The 18,803-nt window shown below is 46.0% G+C and overlaps 11 non-coding genes and 1 pseudogene across 11 annotated transcripts; all 12 read right to left on the bottom strand.

The window, feature by feature from the left end:
• Positions 1-10,627: 10,627 nt before the first annotated feature.
• LOC135045798 (U1 spliceosomal RNA) lies at positions 10,628-10,790 on the bottom strand. The gene has a single exon (XR_010238204.1). It is a non-coding gene; the product is annotated as a U1 spliceosomal RNA (small nuclear RNA).
• Positions 10,791-10,942: 152 nt separating this feature from the next.
• LOC135045845 (U1 spliceosomal RNA) lies at positions 10,943-11,106 on the bottom strand. Its single transcript, XR_010238241.1, has one exon. It is a non-coding gene; the product is annotated as a U1 spliceosomal RNA (small nuclear RNA).
• Positions 11,107-11,780: 674 nt separating this feature from the next.
• On the bottom strand, positions 11,781-11,943 carry LOC135045716 (U1 spliceosomal RNA). The gene has a single exon (XR_010238131.1). It is a non-coding gene; the product is annotated as a U1 spliceosomal RNA (small nuclear RNA).
• Positions 11,944-12,094: 151 nt separating this feature from the next.
• Positions 12,095-12,258, bottom strand: LOC135045692 (U1 spliceosomal RNA). The gene has a single exon (XR_010238107.1). It is a non-coding gene; the product is annotated as a U1 spliceosomal RNA (small nuclear RNA).
• Positions 12,259-12,932: 674 nt separating this feature from the next.
• On the bottom strand, positions 12,933-13,095 carry LOC135045779 (U1 spliceosomal RNA). The gene has a single exon (XR_010238194.1). It is a non-coding gene; the product is annotated as a U1 spliceosomal RNA (small nuclear RNA).
• A 152-nt stretch (positions 13,096-13,247) lies between these two features.
• LOC135045699 (U1 spliceosomal RNA) lies at positions 13,248-13,411 on the bottom strand. The gene has a single exon (XR_010238114.1). It is a non-coding gene; the product is annotated as a U1 spliceosomal RNA (small nuclear RNA).
• Positions 13,412-14,112: 701 nt separating this feature from the next.
• Positions 14,113-14,248, bottom strand: LOC135045786 (U1 spliceosomal RNA; annotated as a pseudogene).
• A 152-nt stretch (positions 14,249-14,400) lies between these two features.
• Positions 14,401-14,564, bottom strand: LOC135045862 (U1 spliceosomal RNA). Its single transcript, XR_010238258.1, has one exon. It is a non-coding gene; the product is annotated as a U1 spliceosomal RNA (small nuclear RNA).
• A 674-nt stretch (positions 14,565-15,238) lies between these two features.
• Positions 15,239-15,401, bottom strand: LOC135045739 (U1 spliceosomal RNA). Its single transcript, XR_010238155.1, has one exon. It is a non-coding gene; the product is annotated as a U1 spliceosomal RNA (small nuclear RNA).
• A 152-nt stretch (positions 15,402-15,553) lies between these two features.
• On the bottom strand, positions 15,554-15,717 carry LOC135045844 (U1 spliceosomal RNA). The gene has a single exon (XR_010238240.1). It is a non-coding gene; the product is annotated as a U1 spliceosomal RNA (small nuclear RNA).
• Positions 15,718-16,391: 674 nt separating this feature from the next.
• On the bottom strand, positions 16,392-16,554 carry LOC135045726 (U1 spliceosomal RNA). Its single transcript, XR_010238141.1, has one exon. It is a non-coding gene; the product is annotated as a U1 spliceosomal RNA (small nuclear RNA).
• Positions 16,555-16,706: 152 nt separating this feature from the next.
• Positions 16,707-16,870, bottom strand: LOC135045747 (U1 spliceosomal RNA). The gene has a single exon (XR_010238165.1). It is a non-coding gene; the product is annotated as a U1 spliceosomal RNA (small nuclear RNA).
• Between the last annotated feature and the right edge of the window lie 1,933 nt (positions 16,871-18,803).

The following is an 18,803-nucleotide window of genomic DNA, read 5'->3' as shown; positions in this document are numbered from 1 at the left end:
CATCTAAATATCAATCCAATCGATATAACGACACCCAAGATACATAGTAGAAACTTTCCAACATCCATTATGACTCCTTGAGCCCACTCTCCTAAACCGGAGAACCAATTTCGCGGGTTCAACCATGACACCCAACCAGTCAGCTCATTACCTACAGCAGCAAGGGTGAGATTGTGTTTTCGACGAAATTCCCACTTCAATTGGAGAATATCGTCCATCTTTTGGTCTATGACCTCTACCGGATCCTCGGTGCTATTTGTGATATACGTGCAACACTTTATGCCGTACTGTGTTGCCAATGTAACACAATATCCGCCTGTTACTGCTGTAAGATAATTAAGAACCATCCTATGCTGAACTAGTTCTGTTTTGTAAGCTTGAAGTTCTCTTCCAGTGTATCTAAACGTGTCATCATACATTTCAGTGATATTATCTAACAAATTGGCGAGTGCGGAAATGTATTTATAATTCATCACTCCTCGAGCGGTACGAGTGAAATCTAACGCTACCAGAACCTGAATCCCGGTGGATTCATGGATAAGATCAGAGGCCGGATGCTCTAGCCTTTCTGACAGTTGTCTTTTAACTCGGTGCTCGTAATGAGTGTGAGTATAAGGAGCTTGGGCACCACGGTGTATGTCCTTCATTTTGTCATGTGTAACAGTCATCACTTCAGGCAATACTTTTCCAATATAACACAATCCTTCAGAGTTTGGGGCAAGCCACTTGTACGCCTTTCTCCCGCATATGAAATATGCATCATCGGGGAGAACATATGGGACGGAGAAGGACATGACCATGTTACAAACCTTCCAGGTGAAATCTCCTGACCCTAATTCTTCCAACTGCTTAATGCACGTATCGGTTTGTACGATATGTGCACAGTATCCTGGTGATACCTCTCCAACTCTAGTAATCCTATTTCCTAAGGTATATCGATACCGGAAAGATTTTCCTCTACTGGCTATGTGGCGTACGAGCTCTGTATCTGTAGGCATTCTATCTGCTCTGTGTGAAAAGGTCATGGTAAGGTTGCTCCATGACACTTCCCAATTTCCCGGTTTTCTGGGATTGGAGATGTTAAAACATAAGAGGGACCTATCCACATGGTATTGGTGGAGCTTCAAACTAGGAGGGCTGGAGATATTAAACCTCCGGTCCACCGGTCTCCCACCACTTAGCTCAAGTACCTCCCCTAACGTTAAAGGAAATGGTACTAGCCCTGATTTGCTGTGACCCTGAGGTACTTGAGAGCATACCCAACAATCTGTTTGGTTTAACACGTTACCCACTAAGGAGTGATAGTCACTCAATGGATGCCGGTCTATATGGATATTAAAACTAGATTGGCATTTCTTTATGCATCCATCTTCAACCAGATTATCACAGAGCCTACAGATACAATTTTCTTCAGCTAACAATCCATCACAATTTCTTCTATCGGATCGTTTTCTGATACTCGCCTTTGCTTGTTGGTTTGGTTGATCTTGGAAAACTACGCCTCCATCATCATAATCGGAACCCATTCCAGAACCTCTTTCGACCTCTATGGTACTCTCGCCGGAACAGACTGCTCTGGTCAACATCATGGTTAACATCAAAATCCGGATCACAGTCTCTTGGGGCAAGTCCATCTTTGAGGAGGAAATAGAGAAGAATGAGGAGGGGGAAAAAGAAATTTTAAGGGAGAGGGGCTGGGAAGTGGAGAAAAACAATAAAAGGGAGAAGGGAGTCGACAGCTGCTTTCGATTTTCAAGGCTCAGGTGCCGCCTCAATCCTCCTGGAACAGACACTCCAGTGATACAACCTCTACCGTCTGTTCCTTATCGCGGGACTTCTCTGGATCAGCAACCTTTTTGCAGTGGGATGAATGGACCCAAGTCTCTCTCTCAGCAACCTTCAATGCTGTGGTGCTAGTCAATAAGACCTGGTATGGTCCTTCCCATCTATCAATAAGACAACCTGAGCGTAGAAAATTTCGTATCATTACATAATCCCCAGGTTCAATGTCATGACAATTACTATCTGGTAAATCAGGAATCACCAACTTCAGATTATCATTTTGATTCCTCAACTGTTTACTCATGTTAATCAAGTACTTTACAGTTACTTCATTGTTACATTTCAAATCATCCTGAGGGTTAATCATGACATGCGGTTGTCGACCAAACAAGATTTCAAAAGGAGACAGATTAAGAGGGGACCTGGGAGTGGTTCTGATGCTATACAAAACAATGGGTAAAGCTTCTGGCCACGTCAATCCTGTCTCTGCCATTACTTTACTCAATTTATTTTTAATAGTGCTGTTCACTCTTTCGACCTTCGCACTCGCCTGTGGACGGTACGGAGTGTGTAGCTTACTATCAATACCCATCAATTTACACATTCCTTGAAAGACATCACCTGTAAAATGGGTACCCCTATCACTTTCAATGATTCTAGGGATACCATATCTACATACAAATTCCTGCACAATTTTCTTAGCTGTAAACATAGCGGTATTTGTAGCTGCTGGAAAAGCCTCGACCCAATTCGAGAAAACATCTATACAGACAAGTACATATTTCAAATTTCGACATGGGGGTAATTGAATGAAGTCAATTTGTATTACCTGGAAAGGGCCGCCGGCAGGTGGGATATGGGATGGTTCTGTAGGTATTGCTTTTCCAATATTCTTTCTCAGACAGGTAAGGCATGACATTGCTCTTTTACTCGCATGAGAGGAGAATCCTGGGGCGCACCAGTATGCTCTTACCAATTTGCACATCCCCTCCTTGCCTAGATGAGTCAGCCCGTGAGCTGCTTCAGCCAGACATGGAAGGTATGCCCTGGGGGCCACTGGTTTACCATGTCCATCCGTCCAGAGCCCTGAGGACTCCTGGCCATATCCCTTTGCCTTCCAGACTGCTCTTTCCTGTGTGGAACACAGATTCTGCATCTCACACAACTTCTGTGTGTTGATGGTATTAAATACCATCAACTGTGTGGTGTCTGTCCGTGTGGGGGTAGCAGCTGCAAGCTTTGCGGCTTCGTCTGCTCGGCTGTTACCAAGGGATACTGGGTCTTGGCTATATGTATGTGCTTTACATTTGATAACAGCCACTCTGTCGGGTTCCTGTATCGCTGTTAGAAGCCTTTTTATGTGAGCTGCATGCGCTATCGGTGTACCAGCTGCCGTCATGAAATTTCTGAGCCGCCATAGGGCTCCGAAATCATGGACTACCCCGAACGCGTATCTGGAATCGGTGTAGATATTGGCTGACTTACCCTTAGCCAATTCACATGCTCTGGTTAGGGCGACCAGTTCAGCAACCTGGGCTGAGTGAGGTGGGCCTAGCGGTTCCGCTTCTATGGTGTCTTGGTCATCTACGACTGCGTATCCAGTACACAAGTCTCCCGAGTCTGACTGTCTGTGACAACTACCATCCGTGTAGAACGTGAGTTCTGCATCTTCCAGTGGATTGTCACTGATGTCAGGCCTTGCGGTAAAATTTTGGGTCAAATATTCCATACAATCATGTGTATCTTCCTTTGCATTAAATCCTCCTTCCCCATCACTCTCACCTTCCACCCTTTGTGTCTGACCAGGCACACCTGGGAGAAATGTTGCAGGATTTAATGCGCTGCATCTCCTTATGGTGATGTTTACGGGGGCCATTAATGCCAATTCCCATCTTGTAAACCTTGCAGATGAGACGTGTCTGGTTTGGGCAGAATTCAATAAGGCAGATACCGCATGCGGTGTATGGATTGTGAGGTTGTGGCCTAGCACGACATCTTCGCTTTTCGTTACTAGCAATGCTATCGCCGCAACGCTACGCAAGCATGTGGGGAGGGATCGCGCTACCGTATCTAGCTGGGCGCTGTAGTATGCAATTGGCCTGCTGGCATCACCGTGTTTTTGTGTTAGTACACCTGCTGCGCACCCAGCACTTTCTGTTCCGTATAGTTCAAAGGGTTTCCCATAGTCTGGCATACCTAGTGCTGGTGCCTGCGTTAGGCACTGTTTGAGTCTCTCAAATGCTGTTTCAGATTCGTCTGTATGCGAAATCCGATCAGGTTTGTTTGAAGAGACCATTTCCTGCAAAGGTAGCGCCAATATGGAAAACCCTGGGATCCAATTACGGCAATACCCACACATTCCTAAAAACGTCCTGATCTGTTGCTGGGTTTGTGGCAGTGTCATGTCTCTAATGGCTTGGATTCTATCAGCGGTCAGGTGTCTCAGTCCTTGTGTTAGACAGTGTCCCAAATATTTTACCTTAGCTTGGCATAATTGCAACTTGTCTTTGGAAACCTTGTGACCTGTGTCTGAAAGATGAAACAGGAGCTGTTTCGTATCCTTCAGAGATGCTTCCAGTGAATCTGAACACAGTAATAAATCGTCCACATACTGTATCAATACTGATCCACTGTCTGGTTGGAAAGACTGTAAACAATCATACAAAGCCTGAGAAAATATACTTGGACTATCTATGAAACCTTGGGGTAACCGAGTCCACGTGTATTGGACTCCTCTGTATGTGAATGCAAACAAATATTGGCTGTCAGGGTGCAGAGGTACCGAAAAGAAAGCGGAGCAGAGGTCAATAACAGTGAAAAATTTGGCAGTGGGAGGAATTTGCATTAGGATGACAGCTGGATTAGGCACTACGGGGAACTGACTCTCAACTATTTTGTTAATCCCCCTTAGATCCTGCACTAGCCTGTAACCCCTCCCCCCACTCTTTTTAACAGGGAAGATGGGACTATTTGCGGTGCTGGACGTTCTTACTAGAATGCCCTGTTGTAGCAAGCGCTCTATTACGGGAAAAACTCCTAGCTCCACCTCTGGCTTCAGAGGATACTGTGGGATTTTTGGAGCTATCCTACCATCTTTTACTTGCACAACTACTGGAGCTACGTTTGCCATTAATCCAGTGTCCTGTCCATCTTTTGTCCAAAGTGACTCTGGTATCTGAGATATCATCTCTTCTACTTGGGATGGATTCCTATTTGTCATAATGGAATGTGACATTAATTTTGATGGGGAGTCTAACATGTCTCGTACTTCCTGAGCGTGATTCTCAGGAATGTCCAAGAATACACCTTCAGGGGTACAATAAATGACGCAACCCATTTTACATAGTAAGTCTCTCCCCAGGAGATTAGTTGGTGCCGATGCAGCCAGCAAAAAGGAATGCTTGGTATACAAAGGCCCTATTGTAATCTCGGCTGGTTTGCTAACAGGGTAGTGCTGGACTACTCCTGTTACTCCCATGGCTGGAATTGTCCTACCAGTGGTTCTCATGCCCACTGTCGAATTTATCACTGACTTGGCCGCCCCTGTGTCTACAAGAAAGTTTAAAGTTTTACCAGCCACATTGATTGCAATCTCTGGTTCGCTTCCAAGACTGGCAATCAACTTAACTGGCTGCAGATTACAGGTATGGCCACACCCCTATTGGGTATGCTGACCTCCCAGAATCCCGCTGGCAGCAACTACTTGTGAGGGAGTTAGCTGGGAACTACCAGAGGCATGCCAGTCTCTGTTTGGGGGATATCTTTTTGTTTCCCCTGTATGTGGCTCAAAACTCCGCCTCTGTGGACCCTGCTCCCAATGTCGTGTGTTGTGTTGTTGTCTAGGGGGTTGAAAAGACCTTTGTACATTCTTTGTTCTACATTCTCGTGCAAAGTGTCCCGGTCTGTTACAAGAAAAACATGTTATTACACTTGCCTTACCCACAGGATTCGGTGGTACATACGCAGGCTGCCTTGTGGTCAGCGCCTGTATACTTACGGACATCAACTTATCACTTTGCGATTCCCTGTGCCTAGTGATGTTTCTGTCGTGATCAATAGCAGCCTCTCTCAAGCCGGACACTGACAGACCTCGCCAGCACGGTTGCGTGGTCTGAACCCTAGTCTTTAATGTTTCCTTTAAACCATCCATCAGTACGGATACTGCTACTTCCCGATGGTTTGGGTTGGTCTTAATGTCTTCTATACCAGTGTACTTTGCCATTTCTAATAGTGCCCGGTGAAAATATTCTGTTGCCGTTTCGGACTCCTTTTGCTTAATGGAAAATATTTTATTCCATTTAACAACGGCTGGGAAATACTCTTTTAGCTGTAAATTTATCCTCTTTACATTATCCTTGTTGTACACGTCTGTAAGCGGTACATCTTTATCCAATGCACAATCAGCTAAAAACTGAGTTGCATCAACATTGGAAGGTAAACAAGCCCTTAGCAGTATCTGCCAATCCTTGTTGTTGGGTTCTACAGTGTTACCTAGATCCCTGATGTATTTTTGGCTAGCAACTAAATCCTTCCTGGGGTCAGGAAATTCGGACACTATTGTTCTTAATTCCATTCTGGAAAATGGAGTGTACATGGCAATGTTCCTTATGGGAGTGGCTCCAGACACATCTGTTTTTCCATTGGGAACTGCTATTACCCTTACAGGAGCAATTCTAACAGCCTCTTCCTGTGTAGATTCTACTGCTTGTTGTGGTACAATTGTTTCAGTGTAGTGCATGGTGCCGTACTTACCCGTTGACACGACCTCACCTATCCCTCCGCTAGGGGCTTTCACTAATCTCGTGGGTGTCGCTGTGCCTACTGTGGTCTCTGCTATGGTGGCTGCAAGAGAGAGAGCTGAAATTGTTGCTGAATCGTCTTCTTGATCACACTCCTGAGGAAGGTTCAAAACAGGGTACATCTTGCACGGGTTAATACTTGCATGAGTTATTTGGTTAACATCATTAACATTTACAGGGTTACTAAGAGTTTGTGTTTTACAACCCAGTGCGTTTCTCTCCGCAATCAACTTCTCTCCTGCAATGTATGGTGGAGGAGGAGCTGTGGCAATCAACTTCCTGACTGCCCCAGATCCTGCCGCCAGAGCCAAACCTCTCTGTATCTCACCTTCCTGGTGCCATAACTGTAAACAATCATGATGTTGAATTCGTCTCTTTGTTGATTTTACGAGACATATCCTCCTCCTTAAATTTTGTAACACTTCTGGACTAAAGCTACCTATTCTTGGGAATTTGTCCCTGTCTTGTACAGTCATTCTCTCCCATTCATCACATAAAGATTCGGTGTGAATTCCATATTTTTCACACATTACATATCGTGCCGACCCAACTGGTCGGTTCACAGAATCAACCTGAACCAGGGTTGATCGCCCCCTACCTGAACAAATGGCCCCCATAATCTGCAGGCGTTGCTTATTCCTCCTTGAATATCAAGGCTTTCAGCGAACCCTTACAAACAAACCAAGATGTCCTTGGGCAGGCCGGCGGTGGTGGTTTATCAAGTACCCCACTTACTTCTCGCCCACGTTGGCCTGTGCTGCAATCACTGTAGCCAGAGCTGCTGTACCCAACCTAGGGCCCCTGTGAACCTTTAGTTTACTGGAACATATGAGGGTTACCCGCAGGACACTTACTCTTTCCAGTAAAGTTGGGGTTGTTAGATAGTTCCTGAGTGACCAGCGAACTTCCCTTCCAAAAATAAAAAATTACACAAATCACGTCAGAATGTACAGATAGCGTTTGTGACCACTTTACTCTAATGGTATTAGGTCAGATTACTAACTACTGCACACAATAACGTGCGGTCCAATCGTTCAGTATACGAGCACTACTTGTCATGTACTGAAAGATCAATGGAATCTATGTTTCCGGCTGCGATTCCTTCAGCCAGAGCTTGTATGGCCTATATGGGTTCTGCACCAACACCCCAGGCGTTGTGCCACTGGACTTTTATAGCGGACCTTTTACCTTATGACCTCCTGGTCTTGTTACCTTATGACCTCCTGGTCTTGTTACCTTATGACCTCCTGGTCTTGTTACCTTATGGTCCGCTATACTCTAATGCTCAAATATTATTTAACCAGGGATGCCTCCCTGGCCACCGTATATGTCACTTACACGTATGTCCCTTGACGAGTACCCGGCTTTCCTTTTGGTTCCACCTTAAAGTTATATAAACTTTTGTATACAAAACACACTCACTCAACACATGTACACTTTGTTTCTATGTCTATTTCTGCGCAGAAATTGTCTTTAGGCCAAAAGTGTTACCAATTAGGAGCAGGATCTGTTAAACTAAATTTCAGATTTTCCAAAAATAGATTTGCGTTATTTACCGCTTCGCGTTATCTACCGCTGTGCGTTAATTATCGCCTTTGCGTTACTTCACTTTATCACAACTTGAGCTACGTGGGCGTAACCGGACGCTACGTTGCGTAATGAACGCTGCGTGCGTCTGCCTTTTGGATTGCGTACGCTAGTCTTTGTTAGCGACACGTGTATGCAATGCAAAGGATCCACCGTAACACAATATATTTTTATCAATGTAAATGATCCCTGATCATCTACCGCAATCCACACTGACTGCCTTGTATCTCAGACAAACCGTGTGTTTGTTCTATACTTTAACTATCACCTCTACTATTAAATAACAGCAAATCTCTTTTTAGCACTTTCTATCAACTATAAAATTGGCAAACAGGAATAGTGATATACGAAAAATGAAACAGAAATGCAGATATATGTATGCGTGCGTGTATACGCAAGACAGAAGAGAAATAAAAGTTTTAAAAGACACAAGCGTTTTGTTCTTACTTCCGGTTCCCGGATTCCTTCAGCATTCTTTATCTAAGCGAAGCAGACGCTTATCCCGCCAGCACTATGAGACAACCTCCCACCCTTTGCTGGAGGGATAATGTCTGCTGATCTACCTAGTGCAGATATGAGAAGGATAGGACGAGCCCGCAATTGACAATGCTAAATTCCTTTGTCGTATAAACAACCCTTTATGAAGCTAAGAACACTGTACGCTGTTTACTGAAGAAGTACCGTAATGGTACGCTAGTTGCGTAACGATCACTCAGCCGTAGGCGAGACGCTCAAGCGTCACGTTCGCTCACGGCCCAGGGATCACAGGACACGTTATTGGTTATGTCTAGGGTAATGATTCGCTATGGCGTAGCTTACGCTCGAGACCACGAGGAGGTCACCAGCGATGCAGACGCTCACAACACTATACCTTTATGATAAAACCTTATACCAATGAAATACACTGAATACCTTAATGTGAGTACAGGGTGTAAGTGCAACCTTGTGTAACCTGACTAACTACAAAGCTGCTTGAGCGTCACCGACGCTCAAGTGAACACTTATCACTATAGAAAATGCACAGATACTGGTTTAGGTTCCAAAGCCTATTAACTGTATTATATCTAATATACTTGTAAAAAGGGGATAACAGTACAAATGATACACTACAATATAACAGAGACTTCCTAACCACAGAACTAAACAATAAATACAAAAAGACAATACTACACTGACCTAAATGCAATACAATACAATACTATCTAATACAATACAATACTAGCCTAGTCTAGGGGAGATATGAGAGAACAGAACAGAGAGAGAGAGAGAGAGAGAGAGAGAGAGAGATGAGATGAGAGAAATTGGCTCACAGAAAGACAATGATTACGGAGAGAAACTTACGCACAAAGGGTATGATCGCCTGCGCCTCGATATCCAGCTCCCGGCTATCAGCAGATAACCGTTGATGAGAGAGTCAGAGCTGGATGTGGTCGGCCTGCCTATTTATGCCCCACACACAATGCAATCTCCTGGTCCTACAATCCCATTGTCCATTGGCCGAAGGAATTCGGCCCTGTATCATAACAAAAGGTCATAGGGTGATTCATACAGGTGGGCTGTGACGATTTCCAACAGCTCAGGTGGGTGGGAAACTGGGTTTCCCGCCGCATACCTGAGTATGTGTAATTAATAGAAATGGACATAAACTTCTTATGTCCATAACTATTCGCACGAGCGATTAATACGCTCCAAACCAACACCGGAATATTGCTAATTAAATACTCTTCCGATGGGTACCAAACACTGCTGTGTGATTCCTGTTAGACCCTTTGTACGATATAAAGAGGGATTCCTCAGCTCTGGGACATTGTATTTTAACCAAACTTTCAGAATCTATCAAAGGGACCATGATCTATAAACTACATTAATTGTGAACATTTGTAACGAATGAGTCGCACGCTACGACTACATAAACTCTACCGTAAATACGCATACCGCGCCTGCGAGTGCACGTTATTGCGGGTATGCGAATCCACGGGAGAGCGCATGCACGCGCAGCGCGGACCAGTGTGCGGTGCAAATATGGCAACGTGCATTGAGATATTTTTCTGACTTTGACAGTTGGCTTCAACCCTCGTCTGCATATGAAAAGAGAAAAGGGGCGTGCAGGGCATGGTGGCCTTTTGCGGCACTTGGCTGACCCCTAGTTTGCATTAAACACCTCCACCCTCCTTTGGTGTGGGGCTCATGTTGGCTATGCCCCAGCCGCTGAAGCATTCAAGCTGATTTCTTGCAGCAGCTGGGCACTGTAACAGCTCCAGAGCTGCTCTGTAAGGCAAGTAAAAGGGTGTGGGCCCTGCAGCACTACCTGTAGTTCGCATTGTGCGTTGGAAGGCACAAAGTAAGCAGACAGGAGGAGAAGTCAGGATAGTGCGCAAGGGCATAGAAGGGAGCGGCTCAAGAAAAGAGAAGTGGAAACAGACAGCAAACTAGGCTGGAGAGAGACCTGAGACAAAGAGATCTGAATTATACGAGAGCCGACCAGGGGAAACACAAATTATGCAGTCAAGTTTCCCACATTTGGGGAAATCGCAGGAGCAGCACACCTAGAGTGCAATGGGTGAGCCTTGCCCTGGGAGAAGCACCTTCATGATCATAGTATCTCACCTGGCAGGTAAGTAGGAGTTGGGCTAGAGCTGGGGAGGATCGCTGCTCGGGTACCCCCCTGTAAACTGAAGGAGATCCAACTGAGGCAGCACAAGGGAACTCTCGAAAGAAGAACAAGGCTAGAGGAAAATCTGAGACAAAGAAATCTGACTTTTACCAGAGCTGACCAGAGGAAAGCACAAACACAGTCCCCCACTACCACAAATAATGCAGTCAAGTTTCCCACATTTGGGGAAATCACAGGGGTCAGCATACCCAAAATGCAATGAATGAACCTCACCCTGGGAGAACAATCTTCATGACCATGGTATCTCCTATGCAAAATAAGTATGATTTGGAATAGGGCTGGGGAGGGCCGCTGCTCATGCACATCTCTGTCAAGTAAAGGAGATTCAACTGAGGCAGCACAAGGGAACTCTCATCTGGGGACAACAACTGCAGGGAGAACACATATTTTCAGATGAACATGGGAGGGCAGAAGGCTGCCTAATACTGAAGCACCCCCAAACAACAAACCAAATGCAACAACTAGTGCAAGCATTCCTGGGGGAAGTTCTGCAGAAGACGGATTTGCATACGGTGATGTCATCCAAGCAGTGGGTCAAAGTTGGCTTCAACCCTCATCTGCATATGAAAAGAGAAAAGGAGCGTGCAGGGCATGGCGGCCTTTTGCAGTGCTTGGATGACCCTTAGTTCGCATTAAACACCTCCACCCTCCTTTGGTGTGGGGCTCATGTTGGCCATGCCCCATCCCCTGAAGCATTCAAGCTGATTTCTTGCAGCAGCTGGGCACTGTAACATCTCCAGAGCTGCTCTGTAAGGCAAGTAAAAGGGTGTGGGCCCTGCAGCACTACCTGTAGTTTGCATTGTGCATTGGAAGGCACAAAGTAAGCAGACGGGAGGAGAAGTCAGGATAGTGCACAAGGGTATAGAAGGGAGCGGCTGAAGAAAAGAGAAGTGGAAACAGACAGCAAACTAGGTTGGAGAGAGACCTGAGACAAAGAGATCTGAATTACACGAGAGCCGACCAGGGGAAACACAAATTATGCAGTCAAGTTTCCCACATTTGGGGAAATCGCAGGGGCAGCACACCCAGAGTGCAATGGGTGAGCCTTGCCCTGGGAGAAGCACCTTCATGATCATAGTATCTCACCTGGCAGGTAAGTAGGAGTTGGGCTAGAGCTGGGGAGGGTCTCTGCTTGGGCACCCCCCTGTCAAGTGAAGGAGATCCAACTGAGGCAGCACAAGGGAACTCTCGAAAGAAGAACAAGGCTAGAGGAAGATCTGAACAAAGAAATCTGACTTTTACCAGAGCTGACCAGAGGAAAACACAAACACAGTCCCCCACTACCACAAATAAAGCAGTCGAGTTTCCCACATTTGGGGAAATCACAGGGGTCAGCATACCCATAATGCAATGAATGAACCTCACCCTGGGAGAATAATCTTCATGACCATGGTATCTCCTATGCAAAATAAGTATGATTTGGGATAGAGCTGGGGAGGGCCGCTGCTCAGGCACATCTCTGTCAAGTAAAGGAGATTCAACTGAGGCAGCACAAGGGAACTCTCATCTGGGGACAACAACTGCAGGGAGAACACATATTTTCAGATGAACATGGGAGGGCAGAAGGCTGCCTAATACTGAAGCACCCCCAAACAACAAACCAAATGCAACAACTAGTGCAAGCATTCCTGGGGGAAGTTCTGCAGAAGACGGATTTGCATACGGTGATGTCATCCAAGCAGTGGGTCAAAGTTGGCTTCAACCCTCATCTGCATATGAAAAGAGAAAAGGGGCGTGCAGGGCATGGCGGCCTTTTGCGGTGCTTGGATGACCCCTAGTTCGCATTAAACACCTCCACCCTCCTTTGGTGTGGGGCTCATGTTGGCCATGCCCCATCCCCTGAAGCATTCAAGCTGATTTCTTGCAGCAGCTGGGCACTGTAACAGCTCCAGAGCTGCTCTGTAAGGCAAGTAAAAGGGTGTGGGCCCTGCAGCACTACCTGTAGTTTGCATTGTGCATTGGAAGGCACAAAGTAAGCAGACGGGAGGAGAAGTCAGGATAGTGCACAAGGGTATAGAAGGGAGCGGCTGAAGAAAAGAGAAGTGGAAACAGACAGCAAACTAGGCTGGAGAGAGACCTGAGACAAAGAGATCTGAATTATACGAGAGCCGACCAGGGGAAACACAAATTATGCAGTCAAGTTTCCCACATTTGGGGAAATCACAGGAGCAGCACACCCAGAGTACAATGGGTGAGCCTTGCCCTGGGAGAAGCACCTTCATGATCATAGTATCTCACCTGGCAGGTAAGTAGGAGTTGGGCTAGAGCTGGGGAGGGTCGCTGCTCGGGTACCCCCCTGTAAAGTGAAGGAGATCCAACTGAGGCAGCACAAGGGAACTCTCGAAAAAAGAACAAGGCTAAAGGAAAATCTGAGACAAAGAAATCTGACTTTTACCAGAGCTGACCAGAGGAAAGCACAAACACAGTCTCCCACTACCACAAATAATGCAGTCAAGTTTCCCACATTTGGGGAAATCACAGGGGTCAGCATACCCAAAATGCAATGAATGAACCTCACCCTGGGAGAAAAATCTTCATGACCATGGTATCTCCTATGCAAAATAAGTATGATTTGGAATAGGGCTGGGGAGGGCCGCTGCTCATGCACATCTCTGTCAAGTAAAGGAGATTCAACTGAGGCAGCACAAGGGAACTCTCATCTTGGGACAACAACTGCAGGGAGAACATATATTTTCAGATGAACATGGGAGGGCAGAAGGCTGCCTAATACTGAAGCACCCCCAAACAACAAACCAAATGCAACAACTAGTGCAAGCATTCCTGGGGGAAGGCCTGCCGCAGATGGATTTGCATATGGTGATGTCATCCAAGCAGTGGGTCAAAGTTGGCTTCAACCCTCGTCTGCATATGAAAAGAGAAAAGGGGCGTGCAGGGCATGGTGGCCTTTTGCGGCGCTTGGCTGACCCCTAGTTTGCATTAAACACCTCCACCCTCCTTTGGTGTGGGGCTCATGTTGGCTATGCCCCAGCCCCTGAAGCATTCAAGCTGATTTCTTGCAGCAGCTGGGCACTGTAACAGCTCCAGAGCTGCTCTGTAAGGCAAGTAAAAGGGTGTGGGCCCTGCAGCACTACCTGTAGTTTGCATTGTGCATTGGAAGGCACAAAGTAAGCAGACGGGAGGAGAAGTCAGGATAGTGCACAAGGGTATAGAAGGGAGCGGCTGAAGAAAAGAGAAGTGGAAACAGACAGCAAACTAGGCTGGAGAGAGACCTGAGACAAAGAGATCTGAATTATACGAGAGCCGACGAGGGGAAACACAAATTATGCAGTCAAGTTTCCCACATTTGGGGAAATCGCAGGAGCAGCACACCCAGAGTGCAATGGTTGAGCCTTGCCCTGGGAGAAGCACCTTCATGATCATAGTATCTCACCTGGCAGGTAAGTAGGAGCTGGGCTAGAGCTGGGGAGGGTCGCTGCTCGGGTTCCCCCCTGTGAAGTGAAGGAGATCCAACTGAGGCAGCACCAGGGAACTCTCGAAAGAAGAACAAGGCTAGAGGAAGATCTGAGACAAAGAAATCTGACTTTTACCAGAGCTGACCAGAGGAAAGCACAAACACAGTCCCCCACTACCACAAATAATGCAGTCGAGTTTCCCACATTTGGGAAAATCACAGGGGTCAGCATACCCAGAATGCAATGAATGAACCTCACCCTGGGAGAAAAATCTTCATGACCATGGTATCTCCTATGCAAAATAAGTATGATTTGGGATAGGGCTGGTGAGGGCAGCTGCTCAGGCACATCTCTGTCAAGTAAAGGAGATTCAACTGAGGCAGCACAAGTGAACTCTCATCTGGGGACAACAACTGCAGGGAGACCACATCTTTTCAGATGAACATGGGAGGGCGGAAGGCTGCCTAATACTGAAGCACCATCAAATATCAAACCATATGCAACAACTAGTACAAGCACTCCTGGGGGAAGGTCTGCAGCAGACGGATTTGCATACGGTGATGTTATCCAAGCAGTGGGCCAAAGTTGACTGGAACCCTAATCTGCATATGAAAAGAGAAAAGGGGCATGCAGGGCATGGCGGCCTTTTGCAGTGCTTGGATGACCCCTAGTTCGCATTAAACACCTCCCCCCTCCTTTGGTGTGGGGCTCATGTTGGCCATGCCCCATCCCCTGAAGCATTCAAGCTGATTTCTTGCAGCAGCTGGGCACTGTAACAGCTCCAGAGCTGCTCTGTAAGGCAAGTAAAAGGGTGTGGGCCCTGCAGCACTACCTGTAGTTTGCATTGTGCATTGGAAGGCACAAAGTAAGCAGACGGGAGGAGAAGTCAGGATAGTGCACAAGGGTATAGAAGGGAGCGGCTGAAGAAAAGAGAAGTGGAAACAGACAGCAAACTAGGCTGGAGAGAGACCTGAGACAAATAGATCTGAATTATACGAGAGCCGACCAGGGGAAACACAAATTATGCAGTCAAGTTTCCCACATTTGGGGAAATCGCAGGGGCAGCACACCCAGAGTGCAATGGGTGAGCCTTGCCCTGGGAGAAGCACCTTCATGATCATAGTATCTCACCTGGCAGGTAAGTAGGAGTTGGGCTAGAGCTGGGGAGGGTCGCTGCTCGGGTACCCCCCTGTCAAGTGAAGGAGATCCAACTGAGGCAGCACAATGGAACTCTCGAAAGAAGAACAAGGCTAGAGGAAAATCTGAGACAAAGAAATCTGACTTTTACCAGAGCTGACCAGAGGAAAGCACAAACACAGTCCCCCACTACCACAAATAATGCAGTCAAGTTTCCCACATTTGGGGAAATCACAGGGGTCAGCATACCCAAAATGCAATGAATGAACCTCACCCTGGGAGAACAATCTTCATGACCATGGTATCTCCTATGCAAAATAAGTATGATTTGGAATAGGGCTGGGGAGGGCCGCTGCTCATGCACATCTCTGTCAAGTAAAGGAGATTCAACTGAGGCAGCACAAGGGAACTCTCATCTGGGGACAACAACTGCAGGGAGAACACATATTTTCAGATGAACATGGGAGGGCAGAAGGCTGCCTAATACTGAAGCACCCCCAAACAACAAACCAAATGCAACAACTAGTGCAAGCATTCCTGGGGGAAGTTCTGCAGAAGACGGATTTGCATACGGTGATGTCATCCAAGCAGTGGGTCAAAGTTGGCTTCAACCCTCATCTGCATATGAAAAGAGAAAAGGGGCGTGCAGGGCATGGCGGCCTTTTGCGGTGCTTGGATGACCCCTAGTTCGCATTAAACACCTCCACCCTCCTTTGGTGTGGGGCTCATGTTGGCCATGCCCCATCCCCTGAAGCATTCAAGCTGATTTCTTGCAGCAGCTGGGCACTGTAACAGCTCCAGAGCTGCTCTGTAAGGCAAGTAAAAGGGTGTGGGCCCTGCAGCACTACCTGTAGTTTGCATTGTGCATTGGAAGGCACAAAGTAAGCAGACGGGAGGAGAAGTCAGGATAGTGCACAAGGGTATAGAAGGGAGCGGTTGAAGAAAAGAGAAGTGGAAACAGACAGCAAACTAGGCTGGAGAGAGACCTGAGACAAAGAGATCTGAATTATACGAGAGCCGACCAGGGGAAACACAAATTATGCAGTCAAGTTTCCCACATTTGGGGAAATCGCAGGGGCAGCACACCCAGAGTGCAATGGGTGAGCCTTGCCCTGGGAGAAGCACCTTCATGATCATAGTATCTCACCTGGCAGGTAAGTAGGAGTTGGGCTAGAGCTGGGGAGGGTCGCTGTTCGGGCACCCCCCTGTCAAGTGAAAGAGATCCAACTGAGGCAGCACAAGGGAACTCTCGAAAGAAGAACAAGGCTAGAGGAAGATCTGAGACAAAGAAATCTGACTTTTACCAGAGCTGACCAGAGGAAAGCACAAACACAGTCCCCCACTACCACAAATAATGCAGTCGAGTTTCCCACATTTGGGAAAATCACAGGGGTCAGCATACCCAGAATGCAATGAATGAACCTCACCCTGGGAGAACAATCTTCATGACCATGGTATCTCCTATGCAAAATAAGTATGATTTGGGATAGGGCTGGTGAGGGCCGCTGCTCAGGCACATCTCTGTCAAGTAAAGGAGATTCAACTGAGGCAGCACAAGGGAACTCTCATCTGGGGACAACAACTGCAGGGAGACCACATCTTTTCAGATGAACATGGGAGGGCGGAAGGCTGCCTAATACTGAAGCACCATCAAATATCAAACCATATGCAACAACTAGTACAAGCACTCCTTGGGGAAGGTCTGCAGCAGACGGATTTGCATATGGTGATGTCATCCAAGCAGTGGGTCAAAGACAGCTTTTCCTTGCCAATATCTCTCTTTTGCAAAGAGCTAGGCATTGGAAAATTCAGGGCTATAACGTGTAGATGAAGCACTAACAGGAGGCTTTAAAATTTTCATTCTAGTGTCTTTCGTTTGGGAGAAAAATGCAAAGGTACAATACAGCATTTCCTTGCCGATATCTCTCTTTTGCAAAGAGATAGGCATTGGAAAATTCAGGGCTATAACGTGTAGATGAAGCACTAACAGGAGGCTTTAAAATTTTCATTCTAGTGTCTTTCGTTTGGGAGAAAAATGCAAAGGTACAATACAGCTTTTCCTTGCCGATATCTCTCTTTTGCAAAGAGATAGGCATTGGAAAATTCAGGGCTATAACGTGTAGATGAAGCACTAACAGGAGGCTTTAAAATTTTCATTCTAGTGTCTTTCGTTTGGGAGAAAAATGCAAAGGTACAATACAGTTTTTCCTTGCCGATATCTCTCTTTTGCAAAGAGATAGGCATTGGAAAATTCAGGGCTATAACGTGTAGATGAAGCACTAACAGGAGGCTTTAAAATTTTCATTCTAGTGTCTTTCGTTTGGGAGAAAAATGTAAAAGTACAATGCAGCTTTTCCTTGCCGATATCTCTCTTTTGCAAAGAGATAGGCATGAGAAAATTCAGGGCTATAACGTGTATATGAAGCACTAACAGGAGGCTTTAAAATTTTCATTCTAGTGTCTTTCATTTGGGAGAAAAATGCAAAGGTACAATACAGCTTTTCCTTGCCGATATCTCTCTTTTGCTAAGAGATAGGCATTGGAAAATTCAGGGCTATAACGTGTAGATGAAGCACTAACAGGAGGCTTTAAAATTTTCATTCTAGTGTCCTTCGTTTGGGAGAAAAATGCAAAGGTACAATACAGCTTTTCCTTGCCGATATCTCTCTTTTGCAAAGAGATAGGCATTGGAAAATTCAGGGCTATAACGTGTAGATGAAGCACTAATAGGAGGCTTTAAAATTTTCATTCTAGTGTCCTTCGTTTGGGAGAAAAATGCAAAGGTACAATACAGCTTTTCCTTGCCGATATCTCTCTTTTGCAAAGAGATAGGCATTGGAAAATTCAGGGCTATAACGTGTAGATGAAGCACTAACAGGAGGCTTTAAAATTTTCATTCTAGTGTCTTTCGTTTGGGAGAAAAATGCAAAGGTACAATACAGCATTTCCTTGCCGATATCTCTCTTTTGCAAAGAGATAGGCATTGGAAAATTCAGGGCTATTACGTGTAGATGAAGCACTAAAAGGAGGCTTTAAAATTTTCATTCTAGTGTCTTTCGTTTGGGAGAAAAATGTAAAAGTACAATGCAGCTTTTCCTTGCCGATATCTCTCTTTTGCAAAGAGATAGGCATTGGAAAATTCAGGGCTATAACGCGTAGATGAAGCACTAACAGGAGGCTTTAAAATTTTCATTCTAGTGTCTTTCGTTTGGGAGAAAAATGCAAAGGTACAATACAGTTTTTCCTTGCCGATATCTCTCTTTTGCAAAGAGATAGGCATTGGAAAATTCAGGGCTATAACGTGTAGATGAAGCACTAATAGGAGGCTTTAAAATTTTCATTCTAGTGTCCTTCGTTTGGGAGAAAAATGCAAAGGTACAATACAGCTTTTCCTTGCCGATATCTCTCTTT

Source organism: Pseudophryne corroboree, unplaced genomic scaffold, assembly GCF_028390025.1.
Source record: "Pseudophryne corroboree isolate aPseCor3 unplaced genomic scaffold, aPseCor3.hap2 scaffold_912, whole genome shotgun sequence".
In the NCBI taxonomy this organism is placed as follows: Eukaryota; Metazoa; Chordata; class Amphibia; order Anura; family Myobatrachidae; genus Pseudophryne; species Pseudophryne corroboree.
Note: the sequence above shows the minus strand (reverse complement) of the source record. Positions and strands in the feature narration are given on the sequence as shown.